At 39.2% G+C, this 16,696-nt stretch overlaps 1 protein-coding gene and 1 long non-coding RNA gene across 2 annotated transcripts in view; one reads left to right on the top strand and one right to left on the bottom strand.

The window, feature by feature from the left end:
• The window catches only part of LOC306855272 (uncharacterized protein), a 390,658-nt gene that overhangs the window by 175,599 nt on the left and 198,363 nt on the right, over positions 1 to 16,696 (bottom strand). The gene's annotated exons all lie outside the window — the stretch shown is intronic.
• LOC306855357 overlaps positions 8,364 to 16,696 on the top strand; it is a 28,809-nt gene continuing 20,476 nt past the window's right edge. The window contains exons 1-2 of the long non-coding RNA XR_013782932.1: positions 8,364 to 8,870; positions 8,969 to 9,124. This is a non-coding gene — a long non-coding RNA (uncharacterized lncRNA). The remainder of the gene's footprint in view (positions 8,871 to 8,968; positions 9,125 to 16,696) is intronic.

Genomic DNA, 16,696 nt, shown 5'->3' with positions numbered 1-16,696 from the left:
ACATGTTAATAAGGCCTGATGTTGGTGAAGTCTGTTTGTTGCTGTTGTAGACATCAGAGATCGAATCACAACCAGGACGAACACTCTGTAGTGAATCCACAGAGCAGCTGCTCTACTGTAGTGTGCTGTATTTCAGCTCAAAAGCCTGCAACTCATTCACTGAACACCTGAAGTTCAGTTTAACCTGCTTCTAAATGAGCTGAAAAACACTGAGATGTATTTGTGTAAAGAGTCCACTGAAGGCGAGCGTAGCGACGAACCCAAGTGCAGTTTATTTACAATGGTGATATCCGAAATACAAACATAATCAGAGACTTGACTTGAACAGACTTGACGTTGTGACACGGCCACAAAACAGAAAAACTGTGTTCATTTAAAATATTCTAATTATTTCAAACATTGCTAATAATGCAGTGATAATTGTTTGTTTATATTTTTATGGTGGTAATGTTATTTATATTTGTATACTGTTTTGAGTTGGAATATGAGGGACTCTTATTGAAAAAGGCCACTATTTGAGGAATTAGGAGCTGGCGGCCATTTTGTTTTAGGAAATGGCACATGGTTGGACTAGGGCATGCTTTGAGAGGCTGGCAAATAAAGGTGCTGGGAAACGCCTTGCTCTTGAGGCCTATTTTGCAGTGAATAAGAACGTTTTCTCTGTTTCGGATCGTTTGTGGATTTTTTCTTTTTTTTTCTTTTTCCTGGAGCATTGCGGGTGGGGTCCAGGAATCCCTGAGAAGATAACATGGCTGAGACTGATCAAGTTTTTTTTTTTGTCCCTTTTACCACTTCTTTTTTGCTGGACTTATTGCTTTTTTTGGACTGCCTCTTTGTTGTGGACTCTGATGGATGGTATTTGGATATCTGTGCCTTTATAGGACTCATGGACTCATAATAGAGTTTGCCTTTTTGGACTCAATTTACTTATTTACCTTCTAATATGTTGTTCTTTGTGCTGTAGGATTGAACAATGTTTGTTTGAAGTTTGTTTATTAATACATGCATTGAATACCTGAGAGACTTATGTTTGGCACATGCTTTATTGAATTGATGGTTGGTAAACTGTTTTAAACCAGATTACCCAAGAAAAGAATCCTTTAGTAACAGTAGGACTTAAAGTAAGATAAGTTTAAGTTGTTATAACGTGGCATGGACAGACTAGACTCACCAACAGCAGGTTACAACATTAATACACAACAAGAAACAAAGGCAATGACATGGCTACTTATAACAAACAAGGAGGGTCACATGACATGAACAAACCAATGGGAAACAAGATACATGACTTGGACAACTAATAAGAACATGACACAATGAACAAGAGAACCAACAGCAGGAATACAAGAGGGCAAAGCAAGAATGAAACAAACAGGAACCATGAAGAAACTTCAAAATAAAAGACATGAAAACAAGAACATGACAAAGACCCCAAAACAGACCTTACATTTTCTCCCCTCAAAAAAGGTGGCTCCAGAAACTACCCAAAACAGACCTCAAAAAGTCCAGGTGGGTGGTGGAGCAGAGGCAGAATTGGGGTAGGGATGGAGAGCCAGGCCCATAAAGGGGAACAGGACCTAGTGTGTGGAGCCATGGCGGAGCAGGCAAAGCAGGCAATTCATGGGCGGCCTCCATGGCCATGACAAGACAGACAGTGAGTTCATGAGCAGCCTCCATGGCCGTCACATGACAGATATTGAGTCCAAAAGTGGACGCCACCACCTCGGGAGGTTCTGCAGTGGACGCTGCCTCCGCTGGAGGTTCTGCAGCAGAAACCGCCACCTCTGGAGGCACTGGAGCAGATTCATGGACAGGAGAGGCCTCTGGAGCAGACTCGTGGACAGAAGAGGCCTCAGGAGTGCAGTATACAGCCCACACGCTCAAAATGGTGACGGCCATAACAGGAACCACTGAGGTTAGGGGAACAGTCTCTGTGATAGTGCTGCTCGCGCCGACATCAGTGGTGGGACCATCACACTGGCAATCAGTCTTGGTCCAAGCTCCACATCTGCAGGAGTACTATAGCCCCCCCTAAAAAAATCCATTGGGGAAATTTAGGTGACAACCTTGACATGGAGAGGCTCAGGCATGGCGGCCATCTTGGCCGACGACTCAGGTGTGGCGGCCATCTTGGCCGGGAAATTAGGCATGGCAGCCATCTTGGCCGGCGTAGCAGGCTTGACGTGAGCAGACTCAATGTCGTGACGAGGCTCTGTAATGACAGCTGTGAAGTGACGAGACTCTAGAACGGTGGCCATTTTCCGAAAAGACTCTTGAGTGGCAGCCATCTTGCAATGAAGCTCTTGAGTGGCAGCCATCTTGCAACGCAGCTCTTGAGTGGCAGCCATGTTGTGAAGAATCTCTTGAGTAGCCAGCATGACGTGAGCAGGCCCTGGGGTAGCAGACATGACGTGAGCAGACTCTGGCTTGTCAGACATGATGTGAACAACAACAGACAAGACAGTCGGGATGTGAGTATGCTCTGGTGCAGAGGGTACAGCACAGTTGCGGGGCTCCTCATCTGAAACTCCCACAGTAAGAGGTGAACCAGCCAGCAACAAAGCATAGTCAATATATCGCTCAAGAGTCCTGTGAGGGGTATGGCGAGGCATGAGGTAATTAAGAGAATCGTTAAGTCCATGTTGAAAAACGTCCTTTAAATCCACCAAATGGCACAATCCACAAAAGTTGGCAACATATTCCTCTATGGCCCTGTCGCCTTGACGAAGGCAGAGGAGGCTAACTGCTGGGTCCATGCTGCCCTACAAAGGCCAAGTGCAGTAACTACCTAAACACTGAAACTGAGAAAAATGCTTTTAAAGTTTTTACATCAGCCTGTCAAACATGTTGTGGGTAGATTAGTGGCAATGCATTCATTTAAAGACTTTTTAGGATTAAATTTTTTATAGATAAAATCCATGACCTCTGAAGTGACCTTTGACCACCAAAATGCAGATACTGCACTCTGCCTTTGGATGACCTTACACAACTATAAACACTATTGCAAAAGCAACGTGCAGAATCTACAAACTAAATGTGTTCATCCAGCTTTCTTGTTGTGTTTCTTACTACACGTTGATGGTTTTTAATAACTTTAATAGTGTTATTGATGTTTGCATGTTGTGAATGTTAAAATTGCGGGGCACAAAGTAACGTGGGGTTAGTTGTAACACGTTTTTAAAATATTTCCACACATGCTAGCATAACCAAATTTACAGTATTTACTAGTTACCATATTAACACTGTATAGAGAAAAAAAGTGCGCCAAAATTCAAAAGTTATTTTACCATAGTAAAATTATATTTCTGGCTTAAGTAAATTTTTCATCTCAGTTTTTATTACTAATTTAAAATGAGACAAATCTGCTATTATTGCCAATCTGTTATTTATCAGTTCAAAGTTGTTGTTTTTTTAATGCTTCGATAACTAGCAGAAGACACTAACCGGTTTTAAATTAAAGTTGCACAGATGGGGTAAATTATAACACTGCATTACAATCTGCCCCGCAGTGCTATTCTATGACATTAGAGATGTAATTTACATTATTTACTTTAATGCATTTTAATGAGAAACAACAAGAAACAGGTGAATAAAGACTGACAATCATTGTTTAATGTTCAGAAATTATTATTTCAAGACATGGAAAGCATATTGCCTCGTTTATATGAGCCGTCCCAGGCATGGTTGCAATATGTTCATTGTCAAACTCAAAAATCAGATTACTTTTAATTATTAAAAAAACACCATTATTTTATTTAAAAGAATTTTTATTTTATTGACAAAATATTTTAGTTTGTCTTGTATATTTTTTTCATAAGATCAGATAATATTTTAGGGTGTCATATGGTTATGTTACAACGTGCCCCTCAGCTGTTACAATGTGCCCCGTAGGTGGGATACATTGTAACAGCTGAGGGGCATGTTGTCACATTTCACTTCCAATTTTTGAGGGTAAATAAAGAAAAACGTATACACTGTATTTATGAAACAAAGCGACATATTTGTACTAGACAAGTGTGAAATTACTGTGGATAAATTATACTCTGAACACGGAAGTGGATTTACACAATTTGAGAAAGTCAAAAAGTGTTACTTTGTGCCCCGTTCTCCCCTAAGCCTCAAGATCGTCTTATCGCAATGCTTCTTTCACCACAAAGAGTGCTTTGCTCATTTTATTTTTTAAAAAGTAATTCATTACAGACCAAGTAGTTAAAACAGTAGTTAAAAAATATATATATAAAAAAAATCGCACAATTTAAACTTTGCCTAACAATATATCTAGAGATGCCATAAAGGAAAATAAGGAATAATTGTGAGTCTTTATAGGAAAATAAGGGATGCTCAAAATATTTGTACTGTACCACATCCTGTACATAATTTCCATGTCTGTGGTTAAGTATATGTGTATAAGGTGTATAAAATTGGATTAGCTGCATGAAATGTGGAGAGATGTCCGCATCAACAAACATCAACGCGATTAAATCAGATTATCATTATGTTGTCAGAGTGGATATTAAGCAGTGCAGGTAGGCTGTTTAATTTGCTAGCGGCTGGCTAGTTAATGTTAACTGATTATAAAGCTGTCATTTGCCTTGCTAGGAGTTAATATTTTGCTATCTCTTGCAATTGAAAAAAAACAGTCTTTTTTCTTTAATTTAACTCAAAATGGGACTTGTTTCTTTTCACTGTATCTTGCTTATTCAAAGCATTTTAAAGTTAACAACTAAAAAATAATCTCATGAATTAATTCACCATATAGGACAACATCAAGGATCACAAACATCTTTCAAATGAAAGAAAATAATCCACCAGTCATCAATAGATGGTCATTCTACAGAAACATCCTCTTTTCTGCTCCTAGACTTTACAGAAATATTACAATTCAAATATACTTTAGGGTTACAATTGTTTTATATTTTAAAATGAAACAATATGTTATTTGAACAATTACACCTTCCTGAGCCATCAATGTGGCATTATTATTATTATTTTATTAATTATAAAGAATTGCAAGCACCACAGAACTGCTCGTCCCCACAGCCGTGTACAGCGGGAAACCCTCGTGGAAAAAAGTGTACTAAGTGTACTTGCAGCCAGACTAATCGTCAGTATACTTCAAGTGTGTTAATGATCATTGCTATAAATCAGGAGTGTGACGACCCAGTCTTTCCTTCTTCTGCCTGCTGGTGGCAGTGTAGCATCAATGTGTGTTGTCATTACTAATTGGAGATGATTATGGCTGGAGAGTATAAAAGGTTTCTGATCTGTTCAAAAGGCACTTCTTCTGGACGGACGTCGTTCCCCCAGAGAAGTCTAATGCTCCAACTCTTTTGTTTACTTCTTAGTCAATGTTCTTTACTCCATTGGATTATTGTTTTGTTTATATTTATTTAAAATCCCTAGATTTCGGTGTGTTTTCTTGTTTCTGTAACATTAACTTTTTCTTTAATAAATAATTTTGCAATTGAAATATTCATTTGCACGTGTGATCCTCTTTGTTACGGTCGGGAATGAGCTGGCCGTGACAGGAGATACAACACTATTCAAGTTGAAAAGTATAGTATTTATAGAACAGATCAGGCTAAATTGTAATGTAGACACAAGCCTTTTCTGTAAAGCTGCTTTGAGAAGCTAGTGTACTCTAAATAAGGGCATAAAGTTAAAAAACAGCAGCAGTGCACTGACCCTAGACTTGGTTGACATCATCTCTTTGTATTAAAAGACAATCAAAACATCCAGTGGGTTCCTCGTGACATCTCCTCTTCCCCCTTTCTCTAAATGCATTAAAAAAAGTGTTAGTATGTGTCACAAATCATAAAATGAAGACTTGTGTTGAAAGACATTTAAATGTTCATAACTGAAAATAAAGGTGTGAAGGATCAGAGTAGTGTTTATTCAGTAGGGCCTGTGTCCATTTAAAACCCTGTAGTACTTTTCAGAAACTTGTAGTAATTTTCCCAACATGTCTTCCAGAGCTGATGGTCAACTGGATTTCTTTGGGAAAAACTTTCAGGGCTGTATCAGCTGAATGTTCTTGAGCTTGAATTGAACTGGGTTTTCATTAATAAAACAACCAAATAAATATAAATAATAAATCAACACACCTTTATACAAACCCAAAGCAACTTTAAGATCAGTGCAAGTGGAAATATAACACACAAGACCTTATTAATCCATATTAAGAAAGCCTACTAGAACTAGAACTGTCAAGACCCAACTCTATTCTTCTGAAGCATAATGACTCTGAATCAAAGACAAACTGAAATTGAATATGTTTTTCATTCTGCTAATACAGTCTGAATCAAAAATGGTGGCACACTACATTACATCTAACATCCTTGATACTTGGATATCATGATGTCCTTCATGTGGTGTGAAGATCCAGTGTTTGTCTGGGCTGTGTTTGCATGAGTTGATCAATGATTTAAATCTCAGTCTAAAATATTGTACTGCTTCAGAAGAACCATTTGTGCTGCTACATTTGCAAAAATAGCAATTCATCCAAAACTGAAGAAATATACTGAAATAACCTTTCAGAAAGTGATGGTTAACATCTCGCATAACAGTAAAACCCATCAATGAAATCAATGTGAATTCTACTTACTTCACTTTAGGCTCGTAGTATTGCAGGCATCTTGTTGTCTTTGACATCCCAGCACTCCACGCTGCCTTTGCTCTGAAAACATTGATTTAAAAACATATGCAAGTATGAGTTTATTAAATTAAAAACACGAGGAGCAAATATCAGTCTGAAATGGTAAATAACGTTGTCAAAACAGCCATCATAAATGCTCCTGGAGCTGATTTGTTTAGGTTACCGGGGCTTCGGCTGCATTAGTAAACTTAATCAGCATCACATGGATATGCTCGATGAAACTGACGAAGCGGATCATAAATAACGATTAACACACAGTTTAAAACTACTGTAATATAGTGAATGGGTGGGTTTGTGTTACCTGTTGCTTTAGTTTCTGTGGCTCCAGAGTCGGGTCGATCTGTCAGCCGTCCTCCTGGTTTAAAAGACTAAAATCACCGGACTTGTTTGTCTGTGTCCGACTGAGAAAGAATATCACAAAAACATTTATTATTTTCCCTCTGACAAACTGTGGTATAAAACACTTCATATTTAACGCTTGCCTTTGATAACTTTGATGTAATGGCGTGTTAGTTCCTCTCTGCATTAGCGTTGCTGAGCTGGTTAAAATAAGATACGAAAATAAATCATAAACGTTCAAAAGTGCTTTAAATAAAGTGAACAGCATCAAAAATCATGAAACTGAAAATGAATGGTTTGTGTTTATCAGATTATTAGTTTATGTGTAAATGGTTGTGGGTATCACGAGCCATCTTTTGCTGCAGTTAAAGTTATAACTGTCTTAGCTGTTTTTCAGGCCTGGAGATCGTCCCTGTGAATCATCCTTTGTAGCTTAAGTCATTCCAGACGGGGAGAAGTCCTCTCTCCTCAAATCTATCATTGTGTTTATGGATCTCGTGAGAAGATAGCGGAAACCGGCCGAGACACTTGGGCGCTATGTTGATCATTAATGAAGTTTACGACTGCAGATGGTTGAGGGCAGACTCTTTAGATTCTTCTTTGTGTTTCCGTTCCGTGAGGTCCTACAATGTCTTTTAATGGTTTTATATCACAAATGTAATGGTTTTACATTTTAAAGTTGCGGATGCATGTGCATTAAGCATTCATTATGTTCACAAAGCAGCAAAAGAGTTAGTCAAGTCTGAGCATTTGTGCTTTCTCTTAGTGTTTGCAGGTTTCTTATTTGACCAAAGAAGTGAAAAACACTGAACAATAAACTAGAAAGCATTTTAGTGTACTTGGTTAGTTGTGCCAAAAATGTTTTTTACTCAAATTACCCTTTTTTACAATTGTTTTTTTCAGCTTTAATTACAGTTTAACTGTAACGGGGCAAACAAGACGTGAGACGTGCAGATCCAAGTGCAAGCTTTTATTTATAAACAGTCAATGAACAGGCAGGGTCAAACAACGGCAAGAAGTTATGGTACGGACAAGACAGAGCAATCCTAGGGCTAGTGAGAGTCGACGATCGGCGAACAATATCCAACAGGGCAAGGCAGAGAGATAATCCAGGTATACGAGCAATAGTCCAAGAGAGGTGCAAACAGAGTCCAAACGGCAAGGCAAAGGGTAAATCCAGGAAACACAGGCAAGAATCAAAACACTAGAAAAACATACAAGGCAAGACTATGACAAGAAAGTGGGTTCCGTATCGCAGCTAAAACTAGGAGAGTTATAAATGCAGAACAATACTGGAACTAAACAGAAAAACACAGAATGGCTCGGTAAGGCAGCTAACACTAGGGACGTGATAAACACAATACAATACTCGGCAGAGAGGAAGAGGAAGTCCATGGTTTAAGTAGGGTGTGTGATAGTGTGATAGTTCTCAGGTGTGAGCATAAATTAGTGCAATCAGCTGTATATGTGTCGTCAGTGCAATGGATGATGGGAATTGTAGTTCATGGGTGAAGTGCAACAGTAGTGTGGTGCACGAGACAATGTGATGGAGGAGTGACCTCTGGTGGTGAGTAAATAGAAGTTTATAGACCAGATTCATGACGTCATTACCAATCATTTATATGACATTGACTGCGTTAAACTTTGATTGTTTAACTAGTGTTGGAGCTGAACTCTTGTCTAGTCTGAGTTGGATCACGTACGCTCTTCATCTGTTTCTGTGGATTCCTGCAGGAAAAGTCAGTTTATTTTATTAGTCATTGATGTTATTGTGTTCTACTCACCGCTTTTGTCTTATTTCAGCGTATGCTACAACTGTTACTCGATAAACAGCATTCACTGCAGCTTCCCCAGTCGTCTTGATCCTTACATCACAGTAAGATCTCACTATTTCCATCAGAAATGATACAGTTATACTAAATGGACTAAACGTTTATTGACTTTAGTTTGTATCTGAACTATGTTCTCCATCAGATCAACAGCGTTTGGAGTGTTTTTACGGTGTGGAGTGGATCCTGAGTGAGTAAAGAGTCCTTCAAACACTGCAGTGGAGAATATAACGCTGAACGTTCTCCTTTGACTTCTCTGTGGAAAAACAAACAAACCAACTGGACAAGTTCTGGCATAAATGTAAGTTGTTCAGTATTTATTGCTTGTTTATTGAACTATTTTATTAAAGCAATATCACACTAGCAGTTGTGCTGAAGTACTGAATATTCAGAACAACTTTGAAATAAAATATTTGAAGTTACCCAGATAGCACGCGTACGTCTGCAAGATGTCTGTTAAAGATCTCTTGATCTGGAAAGCATCTGCTGTCTACAGACATCTGGCAGACGTCTTTCAGATGTCAGTTTTACATACATTCTAAATCATCTTAAAGACATCTAATAGACGTCTATTTGACATCTAAAAGGAAACGTCCTATAGACGTATTGCAGATGAGCAAACACCCTAAATAATACGTCTTGCAGATGTAAATGCAGACATCAAATAGACGTCTCGGAGATGTACGTGTGCTATCAGGGTAACCTTTATCCTTTTATAATGTATGTGGTTTTTAATGTATAATGTATTTTGAAAATTTTACAGGGATATTTCACCTAAAAATGTAAATTCTGTCATCATTCACTCACCGTCACGTCGTTCCAAAACCTGTAAGACTTTCTTCACATTCAGAACACAACTGAAGATATATTTAATGAAATCTGAGAGATGTCTGTCCCTCCACTGACAGTCAACACAGAGTTCATAAAGAAACCCAGATTAATTGAGCGGTTCAGTCTGCATCTTCTGAAGAGACTTGATTGATTTATCTGCTGAACAGATTTAATTTAGTCTTTTATTCACAGATAAACATGAATCAGCACACAGTAGTCATGGCAAACAGAAGCTCAAGCACACTTGCTTGTGTCAGAATCAATGAGGATCATTCTTGTGTTTCGCAGCATGTTTCTCTAATAGGAACACTTGGAATATAGTGCACTAAAACTTTATGGTGTTTTATAATGTGTTTGTGGAGCTTAACAATAACACAGAATAGTATACACACAATGTTGAAAATGCCAGTATCGGTCCCTAACAGCACACATACGGCGGGTCGATGTCGATGTAAATACCGGCTGCTCTGCGTGGACACGGTTCACCGGCGATTATCATGCTTGCTACAGTTTACTATAGTAAACCCATAGTTAAATGTTGTAAAAGTATAACACTTTTCACAATATTTATCATTTCAAAGTAGGTTTACAGAAAATGCATGTTTCAAGATTTAATCAGGCAGAGGTGACCGAGACTCGCTGGAGAAGACCATCTTCTGACAACAAAATAATGTCCATATGACAGCAGTTCATAATACAGGTCGTGCGTTAGATTACATAAACACTAAATAATGTCCATATGACGGCAGTTCATAATACAGGTCGTGCGTTAGATCACATTAACACTAATGTAATGCCTGATCAGGATACACACACATCTAGGTTCAACACATTCCTGATGCAAGGATGGATCAAAGCTCGCATTCCAGCTCAGGAAATTCACGTTTTGTCATTTCGAAAGAAAACAGAACTCCCCTTCCCGGAGCCTAAACTTCACTGGCGCCATATTCATAAATCTCTATCCATTAAGTCGCAGTAAAGGATGACGTGTTTACGGTCGACTCGAAATAGACAATTTCCAGACTTTCCAAACCAAAGACTTTTACGACCCTGCACATCACGCACATTCCAAGGAAACGCGCCGTTTCTGTGGTGCTATCTAACAAAGGGGAACCACACCTTTGAATTAGAAATGAGTCTTAAAAAGGGGAACAAAAGTTATATTCGTTTCTGCTACGGAAACAAATTATACTCAAACAAAAACACTATAGACAGATTATCTATACATGTATTAAGAAGTGTGTGTTTGTGACATTTATAAGCTGTTGCATTATTTTAAATCTATGGTAAATCTGTTTCCAGAATTTATAATCTTCCTGAGTACTAGTTGTTCATTTTCACTTGATTAATATGTGTATTTAGAATTTAAGATCGTTTAATCAATGCCTTAACTACGAAATCGAATATAAAGGATATTTGTATTTTGGTGCCTGTTAAACGGCTAGTGTTTGGTCTCGGATGAAAGCTGATTTAATGAATAATAATATTGTGGTATGAATTAAATCTTATCTGTTTTTCATTAACGCCTATTTACAAGATGAATGGAAGTCTGCTGTTATAAGTTTTTATGTGATAAAATACTTGCGCAGATAATGTATGCAACACGCAGCTACGCAGGGCGGGGCTCTGCCGACAAAGACTCTTTCGATTGGACTACGCGCCAAAAAGGGCGGACCTAAATCAGCTCGCTTAAAACGGATGCACGCCCATGAAGTTCGCGCGTGTTGGAGTTTGAAAACAACAGGAGGACACGCACGCCAGCGAGTCTCTCGTTCTGCTCACGCGGCAAGCGCTTCAGGCCATAACATCACGGCGAAGCAAAGCAACTAACACAAAGACTCAGTTAAACTTTCAAAGAACTTTAATCCTAAACATCATTACGTCAGAACGAGACAACCAACCACTGAAGAGTGCGCTAGTCACACGACCGACCGAACAGCCAATCCGAACGCGGCCCGCAAAGAACTGAATTCACCAAAGGAAAGAGTCTCTTTGAACTGGAGAAAGCCTGAACTGAGTTCGATCAAAACAACTGAAAGACCAAGTAAGGCAAATCTCTTTATTGACTGAAACCGGGATATCTCTCCGCTGAGGGTAAAGATAAAATACTTCTTTGTCTATGAGTTTCCTCAGGTTGAAAAGCTAGCATTAAAACCTAAGTCTCTCTCTTCAGATACAAACAACTCGCTCCCATTTGTGTGTATGTTAAATTGTCTGTTAATGTTGTGTTAGAATAGTGAATAAAACTTTGACTTTATTAAGAAATCTTTTGTCTGTGTTATGTGATTTAACATGTCGTAACTATTTGCCAATAGATCGCGTTTACCTACGCTCATGGGCTAACTTAGCTAACTCAATTTAACTATTTGATTTATTTTAATCGTTGGCCACGAATAAAATAAACAACGTGTTAAAAGATAACTGCTGTTATTAATGCTTGCTGGACAAGTCGTTAACAAGGCATAAGTTGTACATTATGATTGATAACAATTAATCATATGAAGATCAACTCTTAAGAGTGATTCCCTAAAAGCTAAATAATAAATAAATATATATATGTAGGATTCATTTTCTACATATTAATGGTGGAGATAGAAGCTGGCATTAGTTTGATTTGAAAAATTAATAACATATTAAAAAAGTTGTTTTTCTATTTTTAACCGGAAAGAAATAGAGACACAGAGAGTCAAAGTTGGTTTCACTATTCTGTACTTACTTGTGGCAATGTGTTTGTGGAATGAAAGTGCAATGTGTATTTGTGTTGTTTAAAGATATAGCTTAAAACTGCAGTAAGATTAAAAGATGTCCGTGAGACATGTAAGTCGCTCATAGCGCAGAAAAAGAAAGGAGAGAATCTAAGCGTGTTCCTTTGTTCTCCCTCATAAGGCCTTGTTCATAGAGTGATAGTCAAAGTGCGTTTCCCACTTTCTAGACACTTATGAAAACTAAATCTCCCTTGGCATTAAACATTAACGTAGCTACTTAATATTTTCTGCCACTTGTAAATTCACTAAGGAAGTGAAGTCAGCGCGCGCCACTCAGAAGGAGGGGCCAGATCGCGTCTGTGAGGGAGTATTTTATTGGATCTGATTTTGATAGTGTGATAAAATAATCCACTGTGTTTTTCCTGTGAAGTCACGTGAAGTGACACAGAGAATCGGCCCGCCGTGGTCAAACTATTAGATTGATAATTAATCTGTGGGTTAATTTGATTCGGTCTAAATAAGTTGAGATTGCAGTGCTAGAAAGAAACTAATCTAAAACAGTGCTGTCTGGCTGTTGAAACCTGAACCCTGAAACTAGGGGTGTCGTGGTAACGGCCTGAACCGGAGGTAGTCAGAAGACTTGCCCGGAAAGGTTCTAGTGCGCACGCGCAGCCGCGAGCGCCATTTTGAAGCTATTGTAAACAAATAGCATAGCATTTGAAGCTAGTAGGTAGCATTAAAGCTTAGCTGAGCTGATAGCATTGAAGGCTAGCGATTAGCACCTAGCATCTTGTGGGTTTGAATGCAGTGTGCTATGCTGTGTGTGTGTGTGTGTGTAAACGGTTAACTCTTTCACTGCTGAACTCTAACTCACTTCACGTGTTCACTTCTGAATGTTCACGTCATTCCTCTCTCTTTTGTGCATCATTCATGCTATCTCTCCTCCCTTTTGAAAAGATTTTAACAAATACAGACGTCGATAAACTATTGCTAAACAAGGCAGTTAATTTTATAGGAATAAAGGCATTTTATTCAGGATTGGTTTCCTCCCTTTGAGGTTAGACACAGTTAATATCAGACCGTAACTTCATTCACCTTGATAAAAGGATAATTAATTCAATTGTAAGTGCGCTCATGATTTTAGGATATCAGTGGGTGAATCGCTATGAAATATTTGAAACTGATAATTTAATTTCATCCCAGATTTGAAATTAAACTCATTTGAAAATAATTTCAGCTCCGGATTCCATATAGACTGATTGAGATAATTATGTGTGCTCTGATAATTTAACAAATAACATTAAGATCGTAGTTATTAACTATCAATGTGTTTGATTTTCAGGCCCTGAAAATTTTAAAATTTCCTTTTATAAATTGAGATTAATTTGTTCTGAAGGTTCTGATAGCACAAGGAATTAGTAACCTGTCAGATTTAGGGATGTGGAAGTTGTAAATTAATTTCATAATTAATTACGAATTTGAAAATTCTAATTTAATTTAATAATTGATTACAGTTCCTGTTTCATATTGGTTTCAGTTGCAAATGTGCTTGTAATTTTAATGACAAACCTCATTAAGATCTTGATACTTAACTGCAACTAGGAAGACTATTATAATATTTTAATATTATAATCAAATATATATCCCTCTGAAAAATTAATCTGAATCGATCCTATCAATTTTAATGATGACATCATGAAAAATTTAATTAGGAATCCCTATTTATAATTTGAAATTCTAAATTCAAATTGCAATTAAGTTCGTTCTGTCTACCTTATTCTCAATCCTTTAGTTACTTAATTAACACGGGAGTTAATTTAAATATACTTTTGCTTAGATCAAATAAGAACTTAGACTTCTAATTAGCCAAACCCTTAGGTGTATCGACTCAACAGCACCACCGTGTGGCCATACTTGTTATTAATCTTGATATTGGGAGTAAATTCTAAAGCTCATTTTTCTCTTTTCTCTCTGTCACTATCTTCTGATTTGACTACTGCTACTAGTTGCTGGGATTTTGCCTGAGGGAAATCATAGACAGAACTATAAAGCTATCAAGCAGGTATTTGGAAACTTGAGAACGGCATTTCAAATTGTTTTCATTTTTACCTTCCTCTTTGTGAAATCCTACCCCACTAGGCTGAAGCAGGTCAACGAAAAGGTAGGCGTCAGCGAGATTTCCAACACACACGAGGAACACGCTAACAGGCGTTGCGGTGTCAATCTTGCCATTACGGGACCAGGGCTGTAATTATTATTATTTTCCTTCACCCCAGAGAAAAATATTAGCAATCACAGACTTACAAAAAAAAAAAACATTTTCCTTTCACGATCCTCTGACTAAGAAGCAACCTTCTGATATCAGACTTAACAAAAAAAAAAAAAAGGGAAATCTAATATCAGAAAGATATATTTTGTTTGAGTCCCTCTCCCTCATTTTGGCTTAGCTTAACTTTCGCCCTTGAAAAAAAAAAAAGAAAGAGAAGGGCCTTCTTTTACAGAAAACGGTGAAGCATCCGATTATCACCCTGTTCCTCGCTCTTCTGGGATTCTTCATTTTCTTTATCTGTTCTCTAGCTGTTCTACCTGTGTGTGTGTGTGTGTGTGTTCAATTTCTCCCACAGAGGCAACGAATTAGAAGCACACACACCCCCCCCAGAGGATCACAGTCACAGAGAACCACACTCAATACTAGTACACACTCAACACTAGTACACACTCAACACTAGTATACACTCAATAGTGCATATCTACACTCCTTTGTTTGTGATTTGTTTTGTTTGGTTTCTTTTGTTTTGGTTTTTGTTTTTCTCTTCAAGGTCTGTGTCAGTTGCGGTTGGAAAACTTCCCTCACCCGTCAGAACATGTCTCGCGCAACGGAACATGTCGGTCACTGGGAGGATCTGGAAACATGGCTAAGTGCTGCAACCGACAGCCTCCTGCCTAAAGCCGCTGAAACACTGAAACACCAGACACAAGACCAGCTAGATGAAAACATCACAAGTCTCATGGCACAAGACCCAAGTCAAAGCTACAGTCACAAAGAATTAGCCAAGATTACCGGCTCCTTAAGTCACACACTCATCGCGACCCTCAAGTTGAGCGACAAGAATGCTGCACAGCTCCAGCAGGAGTTGACACGCGCACAACGGCGCATCGAGCAGCTACAACTGGAAGCTCAGGAACGACGGGAAAAACCCGATGAGGTGAACCAAGGCGCTGAGGAGGAAATCAAAAGGCTAAAAGAAACCCTAGCAGCTACTAACAAAGAAATGCAACAAGTCAAGGCAGACTACGCTGATCGGTCCGAAAAGCTACAGTACGCGGAACAGCTGCTGGCGAAAGCAAAGGCCGACTTCAGGGACAAGAACGGCAGAATCAAAGCCCTTGAAGCTCACCTGGATGAGTCAAGAAACGAGGTTAGCCGTCTAACATATCAGCTAGACTATGTCAAAGAAGAAGCTGATAGTTTCCAAGAGGAACTCAAGCATGCCTATGAACTGCGCCGTGAGCCATCAAGGACACGAGACGCACCGACCTCACCCCTGCCAAGCAGGACTGGGTCACCTGTTCCTGGACTGACACGTGAGAAAAGGATGGAGGGCGTGGAATGGAAACCTTCACCACCTGCCTCTAGAGAACTTTACCTCACTCTACCTCAGCCAAAAGAATCTGCGGCAGCCAGCCACAGATCATCGCACGGCGTGGACCTAAAAGACCTCGACAAGCTCGCCAGGAACATTGGCAAATTCACTCCGAGTGTGCCAAACAGCCAAAATGTCCAAGCGTATCTCCAAGACATCGATTTCCATCTGGAAATGCGACCTAACGTTACGGACAAAGATAGACTCTATTTGCTCCGAACCACATCCAGCTCTGAAGTTCGCAGCTTCCTGGACAGGCAGCCTGCTTACACAAAGACTGATTACCAACTGCTCCGAGAAGCCCTCATTAAAGAGTTCTCCGACCCTGAGTCCGATCAAGGCCTAGTGGCTGCCCTGGAGACAAGACAAGGACGTCACGAACCTCCTCAAGCCTACTACAGCCGACTCAGACGAGCATACTTTGGAACTCGTAACGAACCTGACATGGAAGATGAACTAAACTTCAAAACTCTCTTCCTAAGGAACCTTCACCCCGGCGTAAGCCACCATCTTGGCGTTCTCGCATGTCCACGAACAATGACTGCTCAACAGTTGCGAGACTTGGCGCAGAAAGCCTACGGCAAACAGAAAATGGCCTCGGAAAAGAGCGGCAAAAGCCTAGCAGTTCTTGACTTCAACACTAACAGTCAAGGCCTGGCTCTAGAGGGCGCCCAACGCCAAGACAGTGCCAAG

The sequence above is a fragment of the Barbus barbus genome (assembly GCF_936440315.1).
Source record: "Barbus barbus genome assembly, chromosome: 3".
Taxonomy (NCBI): domain Eukaryota; kingdom Metazoa; phylum Chordata; class Actinopteri; order Cypriniformes; family Cyprinidae; genus Barbus; species Barbus barbus.
This window is presented reverse-complemented; position numbering and strand designations above follow the sequence as displayed.